The sequence below is a fragment of the Lissotriton vulgaris genome, chromosome 2_1 (genome assembly GCF_964263255.1).
Source record: "Lissotriton vulgaris chromosome 2_1, aLisVul1.2, whole genome shotgun sequence".
Lineage (NCBI taxonomy): Eukaryota > Metazoa > Chordata > Amphibia > Caudata > Salamandridae > Lissotriton > Lissotriton vulgaris.
Window position 1 is genome coordinate 440,226,526 of NC_141687.1, and position 19,456 is coordinate 440,245,981.

A 19,456-nucleotide genomic window follows, 5' to 3' on the forward strand; every position below is an offset into this window, starting at 1 on the left:
GACTCCGCTAGAAAGGGGGAGAGGGGCTGAGTGGGAGTTGCCGTCCCATACCTGGAACGAGCGGCCTGATAGAAAAGATTTAATCCATGCGAGCGCGGTGCACGCAATTCCTGCCCCGGCCAGCCGGTGGAGTAGGACACGGTGGTTCACTGTGTCAAAGGCTGCACTGAGGTCCAGGAGGATCACAGCCACTGATCCTCCTGAATCCAGAATGCACCTTGCCTCCTCGATGACAGCGAGGAGGGCGGTGTCCGTCCCGTGGCCGGGACGGAACCCAGTTTGGGACCGACGCAGAAGGTTATTGGATTCGAGGAACTGGGACAATGACCAGTTTCTCGGCCATTTTGCTAATGCATGGGAGAAGCGAGATCGGCCTGTAGTTGGCCAGATCGGAGGGGTCCAGTTGAGGTTTCATAAGAAGAGCTTTGACTACAGCACTCTTCCAGCTCGGAGGGACAGAGCCTTGGGATAGCGAGATGTTGATCAGTTCCGTGATAGTGGGCACTATGGTAGGGGCCACTGTTTTCAGGAATCTGATGGGGGCGGGGTCAAGGGGAGAGCCGCTTTTCATCTTGGCCAGAGTTGTTCCTACTTCGTCCAGAGATACTGCCCTAAATGTGGACAACTGTGGGTGTGGGATGTTGCCTGTAGGGTTGGTGGCTACCTCATTGTCCGTGTGGTTAGACAGACTGGGAGGTGGGAGGGAGGCTAGGATCCGGGCGATTTTGGAGTCGAAGTAGGTTGCCAGTTCATCACTTCTGTCCGGAGGGGGTATGTGCGAAGAGGGGGGCGCTGGTATTTTCAGCAGTTCTTTGGCGATGAGGTAAGATTCTCTCGCCGAGTTGGTGGAATTTTTTATTCTGGCGTCGTAGTAAGAAGCTTTAGCGAGCTTCAGGGTGGATTTTTAGGTTCTCACCGACCTACGGTAGGCGTCCTTGCTGGCATGAAGCCAGTCCTTTCTCCACGGTCGCTCCGCTTTTTTGCATTCTTTGCGGAGAGTTCTAAGTTCCGGGCTGTACCATGGGGCTGATCCTATTTTCCTGTTTTTATCCTCACGGGTTTTTAGGGGGAGGATAGAGTCGAGGGAGGTGGAGAACCACTCCCTGAACTGTCTGTCCGCGGTGACCGGGTCTTCCGGTGAACTAGGGGTTGTGGAGTTCAGGGCTCTGGCTAGTCCTCCGCAGAGAGTCTGGACCATGCCCTGTCCCTGGTATAGGTAGCGGGCTTGTGGGGTTTCCTGAATGCCCCTGGCAGGAGGAGAGGGACCAAAAAATGGTCCGTCCACGGGAGGGGAAGGGACTCTTTGGCTTGTAGGGAGTGGATGTTAGTAAACACTGGGTCTATCAGATGTCCCTTATTGTGTGTGGCTCCGGAGTTGGTAAGTTAGAGGCCGTAGGCCGCCAGGTCTGCGATCAAGTCGGCTGCCCCTGTGTCTAGAGGGTCGTCGAAGTGGATGTTGAGGTCTCCTAGTATAGAGAAGTTGGAGGTTAAATGGGCCAGAGATGATATTGATTCTAGGAGAGCACCAGCAAAAGGGCCAAAATGGCCAGGGGGACGATATACTAGTAGGCCTGACATCGTACTTGTCGGTGCTAGCTGGATGGTAAAATGACAGCTTTCAGAGTCCAAGATTTGGGCATCATTAGATCTACAGGAGAAGTGATCCCGGTAGAGGATGGCTAGTTTCACTTTTCTCAACGGCTGCGGGACGCCAGCGGCTATTCTTTATGCGGCTCCCGCAGGTTGATGTACACGGCACAGATACTTGTTATTTACGTATTGGCTGTAAGTATTTGAATCTCATCACTCCCTCAATGGCTGCGGGACACCAGCGGCTACCCTACATGCGGCGCCCGCAGGTTAATCTATAAGGCACAGATACTTTTCTTTTACGAAGTGCGAACTAAGTTTGGGGATATACCCTCCCACAATCTTATCGCGCCGGCGCACTCAAGCCGTTCTCCATCTTATCTGTAGGATTCGGACAGCACACTTGCTTTTCCGCTTTTAGCAATTTTTAGAACATTTCACAGAATCGTTTTCGAAGTGAACATCTTTACTGACTGCACATCCCTGAGATTTTTTCCTGTGGGTTCGAAGAGCACAAATACGCTTTCTCCGACTCTTTGATCTAATAATCGCTTAAGATAAGCAGGAAAGAATCAAGTCGGTGGGGTATCAGGACTCATTTAGAGCTCACTCCAACAAAACTTCAGTGTTTGCGATAATTTGGCCATCGCATTTTTTCGATTTTATTCGTGGCTCCTGAAGAAGTTGTTTCCCTTAACGCCGAAACGCGCGTCGAACTATATTGATTGCCACCGTCACAATAGTTATTTTTAACAAAATGTATATTGTATGTATTATCTAATTGTCATTTAGTTTGTTCTGTATATTATTACTTTGCATTGAGTTGTTTCCATGTTCAATACTAATTGTTTTTAATATGAATTTTGGTACACTGAATAAATGATACTGTGTTTTTTAATTTTATCTGAGTTGTAGTTCCTTTGTGCTGTTTCTCCCTCCCATTGTGTTGATTTTATGCCAAAAAGTTTTTTTTTACACTGTAGTCCGCCTCCTCTGCCAGAGGGGCGTGATTGGGACTGGATAAGGAAGCCCAGAGGTAGGGCTATGACCACGTCCGAGTCCGAGTGGTCAGTGAGCCACGTTTCCGTAAGGAACAGAATGTCCAGGTCGTGGTCTACTATGAGGTGGTTAATGAGCAGAGCATGCATAGGGAGTGACCTGCAGTTCAGTGCGGCTAGTTTAAGGCCCGGGAGTGAGACTGGTGGCTTGGGGAGTTGTAGCTGGACTGGGTTGCAGAGGGTGCAACTAGTGAAGGGTCCGTCTAAATCATGCACATAGTTGCATGTGCTCTCGTTGGTGGGTCTGAGACTAAGGAGGTCTCGACACAAGTAGCTTACCCTTGTGGGAGCTGGCACCGGCATGGGTTCCGGCCCTGAGCCCGACCGAGCGCGGACGGGCGCAGACGGGCTTGCCTTAGGCGCTCCCGCTGCGCTCGTCCGCTGCGCTTGCGTGGCAGGCACATTTGAAGAGAGAGAAGTTGGCGTGGCCTAACGTGTGGGCGTGTCGGTAGAGGGAAATCCCTGGTGCAGCGTTAGGATCCGCTGTGTCAGGGGGTATGCGGGAGACTGCTCGGCGCAGGTGGAGAGTGCTCGTGAAAGTGAGTTTTTTTTAAAACAGACAAGATTAAAATTTTTAAAAATGAGAACAAGTCCTCCGGCTTCCGCCTCAGAGGTCAACACAGATTGAAATGGCGCGCTATCAGTCAGCGCTTATGAAAGGTTACGGGTGGGCATGGCCTAACGTGTGGGCGTGTCTCCACCTTCGAGCCGCGATGGCGGTAGAGGGAAATCCCTGGTGCAGCGTTAGGATCCGCAGTGTCAGGGGGTATGCGGGAGACTGCTCGGCGCAGGTGGAGAGTGCTCGTGAAAGTGAGTTTTTTTTAAAACAGACAAGATTAAAATTTTTAAAAATGAGAACAAGTCATCCTGCTTCCGCCTCAGAGGTCAACACAGATTGAAATGGCGCGCTATCAGTCAGCGCTTATGAAAGGTTACGGGTGGGCATGGCCTAACGTGTGGGCGTGTCTCCACCTTCGAGCCGCGATGGCGGTAGAGGGAAATCCCTGGTGCAGCGTTAGGATCCGCAGTGTCAGGGGGTATGCGGGAGACTGCTCGGCGCAGGTGGAGAGTGCTCGTGAAAGTGAGTTTTTTTTAAAACAGACAAGATTACAATTTTTAAAAATGAGAACAAGTCATCCTGCTTCCGCCTCAGAGGTCAACACAGATTGAAATGGCGCGCTATCAGTCAGTGCTTATGAAAGGTATGGGTGGGCGTGGCCTAACGTGTGGGCGTGTCTCCGCCTTCGAGCCGCGATGGCGGTAGAGGGAAATCCCTGGTGCAGCGTTAGGATCCGCTGTGTCAGGGGGTATGCGGGAGACTGCTCGGCGCAGGTGGAGAGTGCTCGTGAAAGTGAGTTTTTTTTTTAAACAGACAAGATTACAATTTTTAAAAATGAGAACAAGTCCTCCGGCTTCCGCCTCAGAGGTCAACACAGATTGAAATGGCGCGCTATCAGTCAGCGCTTATGAAAGGTTACGGGTGGGCGTGGCCTAACGTGTGGGCGTGTCTCCGCCTTCGAGCCGCGATGGCGGTAGAGGAAAATCCCTGGTGCAGCGTTAGGATCCGCTGTGTCAGGGGGTATGCGGGAGACTGCTCGGCGCAGGTGGAGAGTGCTCGTGAAAGTGAGTTTTTTTTAAAACAGACAAGATTACAATTTTTAAAAATGAGAACAAGTCCTCCGGCTTCCGCCTCAAAGGTCAACACAGATTGAAATGGCGCGCTATCAGTCAGCGCTTATGAAAGGTTACGGGTGGGCGTGGCCTAATGTGTGGGCGTGTCTCCGCCTTCGAGCCAAGAAAAATACAATTGTGAAGAAAAATAAATATGGTGCTGGGCTAACAGGGCATTTGTCTTGGATTAAAGAGTTAGGAAAATTGAGCATAATAGATAAATGTAAATTGATACTTGTATAGCGCACTACTCACCTGCAAGGGTCTCAAGGCGCTTGTACGAATACCGCTGTGGAACCCATCCTGGCTTTCCCTTTGAGGCGTCCACTCCTGGGCACCCCCAAGGTGGAGGCCAGGCATCCTTAGCGTTGTGGGGGCCATTGTGGAGATTAAGCAAGCTATTACCCAGAGTTGCAGAGTGGGACTCCATGATTGGAATAGGCACCGAGGCGAGAATTATCAGGTCTGTGGAATTTAGAGCCCAAGACCCGCCGAGGCGGGGAATTGAACCCTGGTCCCGGGCTAGACCTCTGCATCAGGGTCTGCCGCTCTAATCATTGAGCCACAGGTAAGCGGAAAGCCATTGGTCATTCTTTGATTACTGTTGGGCTATAGTACAATGTACCTGGAAAGCGTCACTGACCTATGTGAGTTTTTAACTAAGTTTTCAGCTATGTCTACACACCTAAATAAATATCAAGAGTGAAGGTTTCTAGTCGTTTTAGGTGAGTTGACGTAACTTACATATAAAGGATAAATGAACAAATGGATTGCCCATTTTTCCTGATTATCAGGAGAATTGGTGTTGTTTTGAACTTTTACAACACAGGTTCAAGTTCAAGTTCAAGTTTGGCATTTGTATAGCGCACTACTCACTCATAGGGTCTCAAGGCGCTTGAGGGTGGTGGGGAGTTCTTTGTCAAATATCCAGGTCTTGAGTTGTTTTCTGAAGGAGAGGTGGTTTTGAGTGAGGCGGAGATGGGTGGGGAGGGAGTTCCACGTTTTAGCCGCAAGGTAGGAGAAGGATCTTCCCCCCATGGTGGATCTGTGGATGAATGGTATTGCGGCAAGGGCTTTGTTGGACGATCTGAGTTTGCGTGTGGGGGTGTAAAAAGAAAGTCGTGTGTTGAGGCATTCGGGTCCAAGATCGTAAAGTGCTTTGTGTGCTTGGGTGAGTAGACGGAACGTTATTCTTTTGGTGACGGGGAGCCAGTGGAGGTCTTTCAGATGACTGGAGATGTGAGCTCTGCGAGGGACGTCTAGAATGAGTCTGGCTGAGGCATTTTGGATACGTTGGAGCTTTTTCTGTAACTTGGTGGTGGTTCCGGCATAGAGGGTGTTTCCATAATCTAGTCTGCTTGTGACCAATGCGTGGGTGACTGTTTTTCTTGATTCGGGGGGGATCCATCTGAAGATTTTTCTAAGCATACGTAGGATGTTGAAGCATGAGGAGGAGACTGCGTTGACTTGTCTGGACATCAATAGGGATGAGTCTAGGATGAATCCCAGATTACGTGCGTGGTCAGTAGGTTTTGGGGCGTCTCTCAGAGCCGGTGGCCACCATGAGTCATCCCAAGCGGAGGGGGATGATCCTAATATGAGGACTTCAGTTTTGTCCGAATTCAGTTTGAGGCGACTGTTTCTCATCCATTCGGCCACTTCTTTCATCCATTCATGCAGATTTGTTTTGGCTGTGTTAGGGTCTTTGGTGAGGGAGAGGATCAGCTGGGTGTCATCTGCGTAAGAGATGATGTTGAGGTTGTGTTTGCGAGCGATGGATGCGAGGGGGCTCATGTATACGTTGAAGAGTGTGGGACTGAGTGAAGATCCTTGTGGTACACCGCAGATGACTTCAGTGGCTTCTGATCTAAACGGGGGGAGGTGGACTCTCTGTGTTCTTCCGGCAAGGAAAGAGATGATCCAATCCAGTGCTTTACCTTGAATTCCGATGTTTTTGAGGCGGTGTAAAAGGGTGTTATGACAGACAGTGTCGAAAGCTGCGGAGAGGTCAAGTAGGATGAGGGCTACTGTTTCTCCATTGTCTAATAGTTTACCGATGTCGTCTGTTGCTGCGATGAGGGCGGTCTCGGTGCTGTGTTTGGCTCGGAATCCTGATTGTGATATGTCGAGGGATTTGTTGGATTCAAGAAAGGCGGCGAGTTGATTGTTGACAGCTTTTTCGATCACTTTGGCAGGGAATGGGAGGAGCGAGATAGGTCGGTAGTTTTTAAGTTCAGTGGGGTCTGCTGTGGGTTTCTTCAAGAGGGCGCTGAGTTTGGCGTGTTTCCAGCTTTCCGGGAAGGTGGTGGAGTTGAAGGAACTGTTGATGATGTCGTGTAGGTGGGGAGCGATGATGGACTCTGCTTTGTTGAAGATGTAGCGAGGACATGGGTCGGTTGGCGATCCTGAGTGGATGGAGTTCATCAGGCGGATGGTGTCTTTAGTGGTGACTGGTTTCCAGGTACACAGGTTGTTCGGAGAGGGATTAGGTTCTGAGGTGGGTGGTGTGGACTGTTCATCCGGCTTTTTTGTAAAGCTGTTGTGTATGTCGGCGATTTTGTTGTGGAAGAATGAGGCTAGGGAGTCGCAGAGCTCCTGGGAGGGAGTGATGTCATTGGAGCCGGCTGAGGGGTTGATGAATTCTTTGACTATGTTGAACAGTTCCTTACTGCTGTGGGCGTTGTTGTCGAGTCGATCTTTGAGTGCTGTTTTCTTAGTGGAGCATATTAGTTGATGGTGTTTACGGTGGCGTCCTTGAAAGTGGCAAAGTTTTCGTTGGATGGGTTTCTTTTCCAGGCTTTCTCGAGGGTGCGGCATGTCTTCTTGGATTTTTTAAGTTCATAGTTGAACCATGGGGCTTTCTTGAAGTTAAGCTTGGTAGGGTTGCTTTTCAGGGATACTAATTCGTCAGCGCTGCGGGTGATCCATTGTGGAAGGTTGGTGGCTGCTTGGTTTGGGTCTGATGAATAGGTAGGAGGGTGTTGGTGAAGCGAAGTGAAAAGCTGGTCAGTGGTAATTTTGTTCCAGTTTCTGCGGGGAATTTGTTGAGGGTGGTTGTGGATCGAAGTTCTTTTGTGCTTGAAGTGTACGCAGCTGTGGTCTGTCCAGTGGAGTGCTGTGGTGTGGTTGAAGGAGATGTATTTACTGGATGTAAAGATTGGGTCGAGCGTGTGTCTGGCACGGTGGGTGGGGGTGTTCACAAGTTGTTTGAGTCCAAGATTTGCGAGGTTGTCCAAAAGGGTGGTGCTGTTGTTGTTGTTGTTCTTTTCCAGGTGGAAATTGAGGTCGCCAAGAAGAATGTATTCTTCGGAGAGGAGGGCTTGTGGGCTGATGAAGTCAATGATGTCTTCGCAGAATTGTGAGAGAGGACCAGGTGGTCTGTAGATGAGGGTTCCTCTGAGTGTGGTCTTGGGGTCGATGTGGATCTGGAAGTGGAGATGTTCGGCTTGTGCGAGGTTGTCATCTGAAGTGGTCGAGATGCGAATGGTGTTCTTATGGACGATGGCAATGCCTCCTCCTATTTGGTTGGTGCGGTCCTTACGGATAGGGAGTTGAAGAGGCGTTCATCCAGGTTTCTGTGAGGAAGGCAACGTCCGGTGTTGTAGTGTCGAGTAGATCCCAAAGTTGGATGGCGTGACTGTGGACTGAGCGGGTGTTGAGAAGGATACATTTCAGCTGGTTGGTGTCAGGAATCTGTTTGTTTTTGGTGGGTTTGGTGAGGGTCCTAGTGCAGGCAAACTTGCAGGAGTTGCAGGTGAAAGGTCCATGGGTGAGGACAGGCGCGGCTTGGTAGCAGTTTGGTCGTCGGCCGGGGTTCAGGGCTGAGAGGGTAGAAGCGTCGTATGTGATGCGAGTGGAGTGGGATTTGCGAAGGACAGGGGGTCTGGCGCTGGGCGCGGTACAGGTGCGGACGGGCGTAGACGGGCTTACCTTTGGCACACCTTCGGCGCGACCGCTGCGCGTGGACGCTACGCGTTGAGTCATCTGTCTTAAATAGGTATTGGAGGGGGGCGGAGCGTGGGAGGGTCAGCTGGGAGGCGGTAGCGGGGAGGCGGGCCAGGGGAAAGCACAACTACAAGATGGTGGGCGAAATAGAAAGCGAAACAGGGTACAGTACAGTACTTGTATGCACAAAGATTAACAGCGCGCTATTTCAGAGTATCCGGGTGAGAGCGCAATCAAATAAATAATGCTGCGATCCCAGAGCGCGATTAAATAAATAATAATACAATCTCAAAGCATTATTAATTAAATAATGCTCAAAGCGCTATTAATTAAATAATGCTACAATACCAGAAACTGCAAGGCGATTATGAGCAACAATGTGCTTCAGCTGTGGGCGCTATAGTGAGGATCACAAGCTGGATCCAGGGAGCGTGGGGGAGCGACCGTTAAGGAAGAGGTCCAGGCGGTCACAGTAATGCAGGGGAGGTAGTGAGTCCTCTATTCATGGGTGGGAGGGTCAGCTGGGAGGCGGTAGCGGGGAGGCGGGCCAGGGGAATGCACAACAACAAGATGGTGGGCGAAATAGAAAGCAAAACAGGGCACAGTACAGTACTTGTAATCACAGGGAATGCACAAAGATTAACAGCGCGCTATTTCAGAGTATCCGGGTGAGAGCGCAATCAAATAAATAGTGCTGCGATCCCAGAGCGCGATTAAATAAATAATAATACGATCTCAAAGCACTATTAATTAAATAATGCTCAAAGCGCTATTAATTAAATAATGCTACGATACCAGAAACTGCAACTGCGAGAACGTTGTATATTTCTTTGTTTTTCAGAAAAAGATTGGTTTTTCTGAAGTTTTAATCTGTTTTTGGGTTCCTTATGTTAAGGATTATACCCTGTCAAACGAGGAGAAAGAACAATTTTTTAATAAAGAACGTATAAACGTTACATTTTAGTTGTTGGCAAAAAATATGTTTTGCATAATATGTTTGTGTCATATTAAAGTGTCATCTAGAATATCTAACTATTCTCCATATAGTTAGTCCAGGGAAATTCCCTTTGACTTTGACTGTCGGTAGTACCCTGTTCCTTGGAACAAGTGGGGTCTTCTCTCTCTTGTTAACAAATGATCTCTATGCCACAATCCACTAAAAACTGTAAGAGAGAAACAGTCTGTCTGAACAAAAATGCATTTACCACTGTATTCACAGAACTAACCACCAACTAAAGTCCTATGTTCAATCACCTGAAACTCGAATTCAAGCAGACCTCATCACCCACCATTAAAACAAAATTAGTTGAATTGACTAACTGTTAAATAACAACATGGCATTCTCCAAACTTTAGGAGTTAACCTTACCCAAAATTATGATTGCGCTATGTAGCCACCCTCACCTCAAAAGAAACGATTGACGCTGTAAGTCTTAAGTTGGTGAAATCTCTCTTCGAACTTCCTTTGGTACATATATGTCCCGAATGGCAATTACACCCCTGTAAAATAGATAAACAATATCCCCTTATGTTATGTCTTCATACGAATAACAACAATGAAGCATCCTACCTTATCTACGTGTATGCCTCACCAAATATTTCATATTCGCACTGGGTAGTCAGGCTCACTTCAGGAGAAATGAATCTCACTATGCGACATATGCTTAGTGAATGGTCACATCTGTATCTCTTCATATTATTTAATCTCGAGTAGACTCGTAATCCTATGAGACAGGAAAACATAACATCCCCCAAATATAAGTACGGCATCCACAAGTACTGCTAACAATAATATACTCAATTCGATATTAAATCTCACCTTTGTATGGTACAATCTTGTAAATCAAATCGTAATGGAATCCACAAGTCTGTGATCTATTTCCAAAAATACAAAGTATAAAAATCCGTAAAACACCATTCCTGTCCTTTTATTAATAGCAAAGTTTGCTATCTGAATTTGTAGTAATACCGACTAACGCTTACCGATTCCTGTTGTGTGCCTCCCCTCCACGAGTTTGGGTTTCAGTAAACGCACAGCTCAGGCGCCATATTGTTAATCCTTAAAACCAAATCAGCTACGTGGGCGCCATCTTAAAACATGTTAATAAGCACTTCCATCGTACATAATACTCACATCTTCTTATTAGTATACGTATCCACCTCAATTCTATATAACCCGCTGATTATATGTAAGTATTTATATTGTTTGATTTACGCCCCGTGGTTCCTAACCTATTCAATTCAACCCGAGATTACTTCTGACTACCAGTTCTCACCGCGATTCGGTGAAGAATTCCCAGAGTGCTAGAATCAACTATTGTTATTTCTCATTTAACTTAATCCACTAATTCAAATTATATGTATATATACCTTATGCAAAATAAATATTAGAAACTATATCGACCCTACCTTAAGGTAGTAGCGAACCAGTAAACTTGCCAACTACAGGTGGAAAAATAATCAACGCTCCACTTGTCCTCTAACATAACGTAACTCTACTGTCCTGCCGAATAAACACTCGGAAAGTGCTCAAAATACCAATGAATATATGAGTTCAGTGTTCATACAAAAGTCGATTCAACAGTTACATTAATAACTAAATGTTTGGTTTTCACCAAACCTAATACTTACATCATGGTGAAACAAACGCTGACATCACATAGAGAGGAGATCCCAAGTTACGTTAGCCGAGTTAATTAACTCTGCGAATCATCACAAAGAATTTGATATACTGGTTATAAAGTTTAGCCACACAAAGCAGACTTCCTCATATTCATTTCCATAGGACGTCAAACTCCATGTTGATCACTCTCTATCAGTCTCTAATGTCCTATGGGTCTTTTACGTAGGTTTATTCGTCTTATCTTGTCTCTTTGATATCCATCACCATAAGAGAAATTAAAGGAAGGGGTGTAAGAAGTAAAGGAAGAATAGTACAAAAATTATTATAATATAACAGAAATCATGTATACAATACCATTGAGACCTGAGATACTGTGCATATCACATATATACAATTAATGCACTTGCATAGGCTCGTAATGGCATCTGCCTAATAACAATCATATTTCCTAAATGTCTTTTACACATAGCAAATCATCAATAACAATACATTTCATTTCTAATTCACAGTATACAGACTGCAGTTACCCAACTTATTGTCCTAAAAAATATTGCAATTCCAGGTCACAATTCAACCCCTGTTCCACTGCTTTCAATTTCATTATCCACATTGCCTCGGTACGTCTCAATTTAAGCATCCTATTGCCACCTCTCCTGTCCATTTTAACATGTTCAAATCCATGGTAACAAAATTTGTGCTTCTCTTGATCATCACAGTTCTGAACCGAATGTGAAGAGATTGGGTACCTTGCATCCGCATTCTTTAATGCTCTGAAATGTTCAGCCATCCTGTCTCTTAATTGTCTGCATATATTTTGTTGCAAGTACACACAATAATATATACAACAAAAGTCGTCTCACAAATAATAAAGGTTTTAATCTTATACAGTCTGTATCCTTATAGTTGAATGACTTGATTCTCTTAATGGCCCACCTACATGAACTGCATCTTCGGCAGCAGTAGAAGCCTGTAAGTTGATTACCAAGCCAGTTCTCATTGGGTATAGGTCTAGGGTAACTCAGGCTCACTATGCTGGATAATGTAACACCCTTCCTAAAAGCAATACACAGTGTTAACCAAAAGAAAAATTCTGGCAGAAAGTTGTAAATTCAATTAAATAGTCCACACATGATGGAACCTTTTACAAACAACGTTTCTTTCCCAATTTGTCAATAGTGCATCGATGGCATTTCAACTTAACAATTTACTGGGTGGTCATCAGGAAATAATTACTTTGGAGCAGAAAGAACAGAAGTGTGCACTACAGTCTGGACAAACCCCCCACAACTGTTGGTAGGGCATGAGTTCTAAAGCTTGCTATGTTTCCTCAGCATTAGTAGTGAGTTACCTATTTTTTCTCTGTCTGGTAATGGTGATTCTAGAAAAATTATCACTCTAGCTATTACTGTTTTGAAGATATAATCTTATGATATTACAATTATATATTAACTCTTAAGACCAGGTTCCTATCCTCTCTCTGAGTTGAGTTGTTGCTACTTATTGTAAAATGAGCCTGCATAATGATTATCTTGATCACAGCAAATCTGTTCACAGACTTGCCTTGGAGGATATAGTAAACCTTTTTTGCTAACCAGCTGATACACAGTGTAATTGTGAACAATGACGGCTGGGCACTGGCACATTGGTATTAGGGGTCTCTAAAAAGTCCACTTAGTGTTTTAATACCCATCACATGTGAGTTGTAGGAACTACCTAGCACTTTTTATTTAAATTCCCCACGCTATCATTTTCTTAATTTCTTGTTTCATGACCTCTTCTGCTTCCAGTGTAAGCTTCTGCTGAGGAGCATGAACGTAAATTGCATTAGGTTTCATTGATTTCACAGACTGTGCACTTTTAATCAAATCTACTCTTCACGTGTAAAATCTCATACCTTCCCTTTCAACATGAGTCTTATATTGGGAGGCAAATCATCTTTCTTGAGAACTGGAGACAATTGGAGTTTTGACTCTTGTAATTCTATTTTCAATTCAGAATCATCATCCTGTATTTGAATTGCCACACCATCCATTGTGTAGTAAAGCATGCAGTTAATTCTAAGGGCAAATCCCTCCCTAATAGATTTACAGTACTCGCGTCACAAATTATACATCCATGATCATCCTCAAGTGGGCCATTTTTTACAGGAACGTTTGCTGAAACCTTACTTGCAATTTGTTTATTCCTTCTTCTAGCACCTTAGACTTGTTTTCCTGAGAAAAGTAGGTTTGGAACCTCCCTTAGAAATACCTTGGAGAAGGAAGAATATGTACAAGTCAAAAATGAAACTGAGGGGTTATTCACTTCAGCCATTTACATATGGCCCATCCTGGTACACTTTTAGGACTGCACCAAGCATGCAATCCTCCTCAGGCACCATCAGTGAGAATTAATCACAGTTCCTGAAAACTGTAGAACATCAATATTATTCATTGAAGGAATTTTCTGAAAAACAGGCATTTCGTTTTCCATATTTTGCTGCATTACTGGAGCTACAGGCATATTCGTATTGAATTGATGATGGTTATGCGTGTTTAGCACAGAAGCCTGCTGGGCTGGGTCATCTATCAAAGTTGGCTGTTTCTGGTTTCAATTTTGTGGTACTTGGGGGAATAATTTTGAATTCAATCAGGAATCTGCCTATATTATTATTTTCAGTATCCCTGGCTCCCGCAATGATGGCAAGTGGTACTCTTGTTCAACATGTTAATATTTACATTAATTCCATTTTCTTTATTTACAAAACCTTTACCATGACGAATAACACTTGACGTCCTATTTCCCTGAACTCCTATTCCCTGCATGTTCAAGTAATATGATAGATAGAACAAGAACCACAACCCAAATCCACCATTGGCTTCCTCCCACCTGTATGAAAATGCTTGGTCTGGACAATCGTTAGCTTCTTTTCAATGTCCTCTGCTTTGTATCAAACCAGTCACTGAAGTTCTTCACATATTTCAATATTTCAGCTATACTCTTAATCTGCACACACATTAAACTCTGCTGAATATAAGAACTAAAATATAAAGTAATGTTGGATCTGGCGGGTGCAAATTTGCTTTAACACTTAATCAATAATAAACATAAGGGAGAGAGATTCAATTACTCCTACACTTAATCAATATGGAATTCAAGAAGAGAAGAACACACCAATTATGAATAAATCATAAAAATAATGTATTGACAAAGTAATCACTTTTTTCTTTTTTACATTTTTTGTGGTGTAGTAATGACACAGTAGACATAAGCAATCAGCAGAACCTTTTGAAAAATGGTGCAGGTTATTTAAGTGATAAAGGTGCAAAAAAGTGCCGGACCTGAGCGAAATATATACAGTGCTGTACAAATTGTTTATAAAAATGCTCATTCAGAAGACATCCATCCCTACGTAAATGAATCTTCAGTCCGACTGGGACTTATTTTGCCTTTCACGTGCAGTGAAGAGAATAGGGTATGGAGTTGAACAAGCACGTCGACGTTTCGACCCAGAAGAGTGTGTGATTGGAATTGTCGTCAAGGCGGGTCTTCTTCAGGACAAGGGGGACACAGGGACAGTCAGAGGGAAGGTAGTGGATACCAAAGGAAGTCTTCAAGGATTGATTCACCATAGGTTGGATTCCAAGACTCAAGAGTCTGATTCTTTGGGTTAGGCCGGTGAGGAAGGAGTGGAACCAGTTGAGGGCAGTTCCCCGAATGCCAGCATCGTGGAGTCTCGTGGTTAGTGTCCGATGGGAGACGGTGTCAAAGGCTGCATAGAGATCTAGTAGGATGATTGTGAATCAAGTTGGCCTCTATGAAGTTAGTGAGCTGGATGTTGACAATCTTCTCGGTGACTTTGGCTGCAAAGGGGAGGAGAGAGATGGGCCTGTAGTTTTTGAAGTCCATAGGGTCTGCAGTGGGCTTCTTGAGGAGGGTCTTGACATCTGCATGTTTCTAATCATTGGGAAAAGTGCTTGTTTCGAGGGGCCAGTTGATGGTACGTCGTAGTTGGGGTGCTATGGTGGAGATGTCTCTGTAGAAGATGGGGGGTGGGCAGGAGTTTGTAGGGTTTCCTCAGTGGATACTTTTCATGGTCTTGGCGGTGTCTTCTGTGGTGACAAAGGTCCAGGCAGTGATGTTAGGCTGGGCTGTGTGTCGGTTGGAGAAGTAGGGTTGGTGTCTATGTTCTGCTCGTCGAAGTTGCTGTATAGAGTTCGGATCTTGAGATGAAAGTAGGAGCAGAGTTTGTTGCAGAGGTCCTGGGAGGGAGGGATGTCAGAGGATTCACTGGGGGGTTTGGTGAATCCTTGTATGATGTTGAAGAGTTCCTTAGGGTTGGTGATTATTCCGTTCTGGATGAAAATCTTATTCGTGGTTCTGAAGAGTTGGTGGTGTTCTGTCATGGCGGTCTTGAAGGCGAAGCATGCTTCAGTGGCTTTTCTATTTTTGCAGGCTTTCTTGTTTCTAGGCTTGATAAAAATCAACCGCAGTCAACTTCACACTTGGTTGAGAACCACATCAGGATCCACACTGCTCGGTATTTATCAGGTGTTCAAAAAGCTTGAGGTACGCTCTAGTTTATATATTCAATCTTTGGCAATTGCCAATCTTGCCAGTGCATCTCTGTGGTCTGAAATTCCAATGAACATGTGAAGGGTATCCATTGCTCGTCTTAATGAATGTCCTGGGTGCCTGCTCAAGGAACGTAATTTATTGGTATTTTCTTCATATTGAGAACTGAATGCAAAGAGAGAAAGAGAGGAAGAAGTGGAAATTTTGGTATTCTTCTTGTTACTTTGGGGATAACAGCCACCCTTTATCTTGCATGCAAGTGTTGCGATGATCTGAGAGTAAATCTAATGATGGGTGCAGCTAAGGTACACCCAAGATGATCAAAGGAGTATGGGGATACATACAAGGAAGTGGCAGAGAGAGGCGTTAGCCTTCCTGGCTTAACGCCTGTCTCCGCCACTTCTGAAATGCAAGTCTGCACCATTTTTTCAAGAATGTGGTATAGCCTTGCATTTCCACCTGCAATGGCACAATGTTTAGCAACTAAGCACCAACAAAGGCACCCTTGTACCATAGTGCAAGGGTGTCTGCGTGCAGGGGAGGATTGTTTATGTGTAGGAAGCTTCATGCAGCACACATGAAAGTCACAAAATGTTTAAAGGATTGTACATAAACAATCAATGGCATTTTGCATTTTCCATGTGTGCTGCAAAAGGCAGCATACATGAAAAAAGCAAAAACAAGGAGAAATAAGGCATTTCTCCTCGTTTCGGCCACTGAAGACCAGGTATTCCCTGATCTTAATTTTTTTGTTGCCTGCTCCTATGTACGCTACCCTTGTATATCGGGGGCAGCATCAACTTCAATTGGTGTTCTGGTGGAATGCCCACCGCAACACACACGGCCTACCCCTTTCATGTTGTAACGTGAAAGGAGGCCTTATTTACAAGGCATTGTTAAGCCATGTTAAGTCGCATAATGCTGTCATGAAAATAAGTCTAAGCCCCTATAACCACCATCACGTCGGTAAAAGTGACACTTTGGTGGCAATAGGGGCTTTTACATTTGCCCCTATATTCTATATGTTCATGCTCTGATTGATTGCATGGATATCATTGTAAAACTCATTCGTATAATGTTCACAAATAGCCATATTTTTTAAAAATGCAAAGGATCATTTGCTTCATTTTACTAGCCTTAATTTATAAGAGGAGGCCAATTGGTGTCAAAGGTGAAAGCAGTCACTTTATCCCTGAAAACCTTTTTATGCTGCCTTCAGTCAGAACTTGCACAAAAAAATAGGAAGGGCTACTTCTTTACACTACATGATATGAAAAACAATCGATAGTCACTTCAATCTTGGTGAACAACTTGGTTGTCCAAAAGGATCACCAAAGCTGCAGGATGAGAGATGTCCAGGAAGTGCTACAATGAGCAACATTTATTTATACAACACTTATATTTAATTAACATGTATGGAATGCACTACCACCAAAGGTGTCACAGTGCTAGGGAACAAAAGTAAAAACGTAACCAAATGAAACAAAAGGAAAGAGTAAATAGTGAGAGAAAACAGCCCAGGAAAAAGAGCATACCAACAACAGATGTAAGCAGCAGACTCATTGCCATAGGAATAAGTATGATTTCAGTACTATCCTGAACCAGCTGCATAAGAAACTAAAACCAAGGGGCTGAATGAAGCCACAGGCAGAGATAAGAGCCCACCTCCCAAATGGCCCTCCCTCCACTTCTGATACTCTTAATATGGGTAAACAAATGTAGGGCCTGCCACCGGAACACAGAAGCCTGGAGCTATCATAAAGCACTACCAAAGAAAAGCGGAGATTGGCGCTGTTCTTAATGCATGCTTAATGCTTAAAATCGAAGCTCACAAAATAGATTAGTTGTTCGGCTAGGACCTTGTTGACAAATCTCCTACATGGTCAAATTAACTCAGTCCCACTACTAGTCTTATCACCATTTTTTGAATTTGCTGCAGTCTTACCAAATCCAAATATGACAGACTTATCAATGGCATTTCCAATGTTAAGCTGGGATGAGATGCTGGCTCTTTCAACCTGCACTGTCACTGAATTAGGGAGAACAATTTTTCTGAGGATGGGCAGTTCTAAAAAACAAGAAGCTCATATGTTTGTTCCTGGATCATTTGAGATGCTCAACGACAGATGTTCGGGTTACCAAACTTTCCTGGGCCAGACTGGATCCACAGAAATTATTTGGGGTCAGTTGTTCCTGATCTTTTTCAGAACTAGGGGCATGAGCCCTGAGCTCCAGTTCAGTAAAAACGCATCTCCGAGGAAGAGGCACCTCGTATACTCCAAAGCATGGACACTGTACATTTTCGGTGGTCGGGAACTGATCAAGGTAATGTTCTCCCCATTTCTGGAATATGCCTTCACTGATTTGGTCATCATCTTGAGTATCATGAAGGACATGTTGACTACGGTTGGAATACAAGCCAAACAGTTTGTGACGTTAATATCTGTTCTGAGGTAAAGGGAGAGTTTTCTCCAGGTGCGAAAGAGGCTGCCATTTTAGTAATGACTGGAAGAGGGTGAAACTGAGGTTGAGTTGGGTTTTGCTGTGTGACTAATAGTACAATGAGTTCTTCCTCTGTCATCTACAGCATCGTGGCCAGCATCGACGAGAGAGGGGTTGGCGTGCATTGCAGCACCAGAGCCAATCCGGGACAGGGAGTGGCTGTGAATACAGGTAAGATTCCACTGATAGTTTGAGAGGCACTGATGACATCAAAGACAGATCTGCTGGTGGTAACCCAACTGGTGGCCTCCTGTGATTCGTGAGGCCCGAAGGTGCACTAGAGGAAATCAGTGGGGGTGAAGATATTCCAACATAGTCTCTTTGAATGTTTCCCCCTGTTGTGGTGCCTTTGATGACCCCAGAAACATGAGTTGTGTCGGCAAAGTTGGAGAATTGGTACTCCAGTGAGACTTTGTGACTGTCACTTAGTCATGCATTTGTGTCTCTGCGACTTCTCAGAATATAAGTCCCGCCATGGAAGTCATTTGGAGGTAGTCTGGGGTTGCAGATGAGACCTCTAGCTGCTCCCTGCTACTTTTGGCACTTCCTTTGTGACCCCTGGCCTTGGATGAGGCAGAATCTGACCCCTCTGAGGCCAGGGATTCACAAACAAAGTATCAGGGAGCAAGCAAGAGGTCTCAGCTGAGGCCCTTGACTACTTCCAGCACCCATCCATGAGTCCTACTTTGACTTCTTATGTTTCTTTTTTGACTTGTACTTACCTGTAGACCTGCAGTGGGAAGACAATCTGTTGTGGGAATGGCCTCAAGAGTGGGAACAGGACTGCGTTGTCAACTTTGATCGTAAACAATTTTTCCTCGCTTTCTGACGATGTTCTGTGACTTTGGTTTCCTGACTCACAGTGCATCATGTGATGAACCAAGATAATCCTTACATGCTTTAATCCCTGTTGATTTAGGGGGTGACCATTCTTTGGTCACTGTAGAAATTTGGATTACAATATTTTTTTTAACAAGATAAAAAAGTGACTGGAACAAGCTCTGGAAGGCAAGGAAAGAAAGGAACTGACGTCAGCAGCAGGGGTTGCAATTATATGGGGCTCCTGCATCACTTCTTGGGTGGGAAGGACTTGATGCAGTGGCTCATGACATCTGCTACTGATGTGTGAGAGAAACATTTTCTGGATACAGTCTGGCACCTAGGGGTATTCATAAGGAGAGTAAACTGTTGTTAGAAGTATCCATCAGAAGTTTGCTGCTGAGACATGGGTAATCAGGATAGCATGGTCAACCATTTCAAAGGCTGTAAAGATTTCTACTAAAGGCAGTCCTGCCTGATAACTCTTGTCCTGAGTCATACACAGTTTGTCCAGTGAGGCCAAAATTTCAAAAACCTGCCTTTAAGCTGCTTAAAAGGTCAGATTCATGTAAGATCATCAGTGAAGTGTCCTCAAGATTTTCTTTGAACATGGCTACAGTTGAGAGAAAAGTAACTTGCTGATAATTTTTCAGAATCAATTGTTTTAAATCAGTATTTATAAATAGGGGCTAATT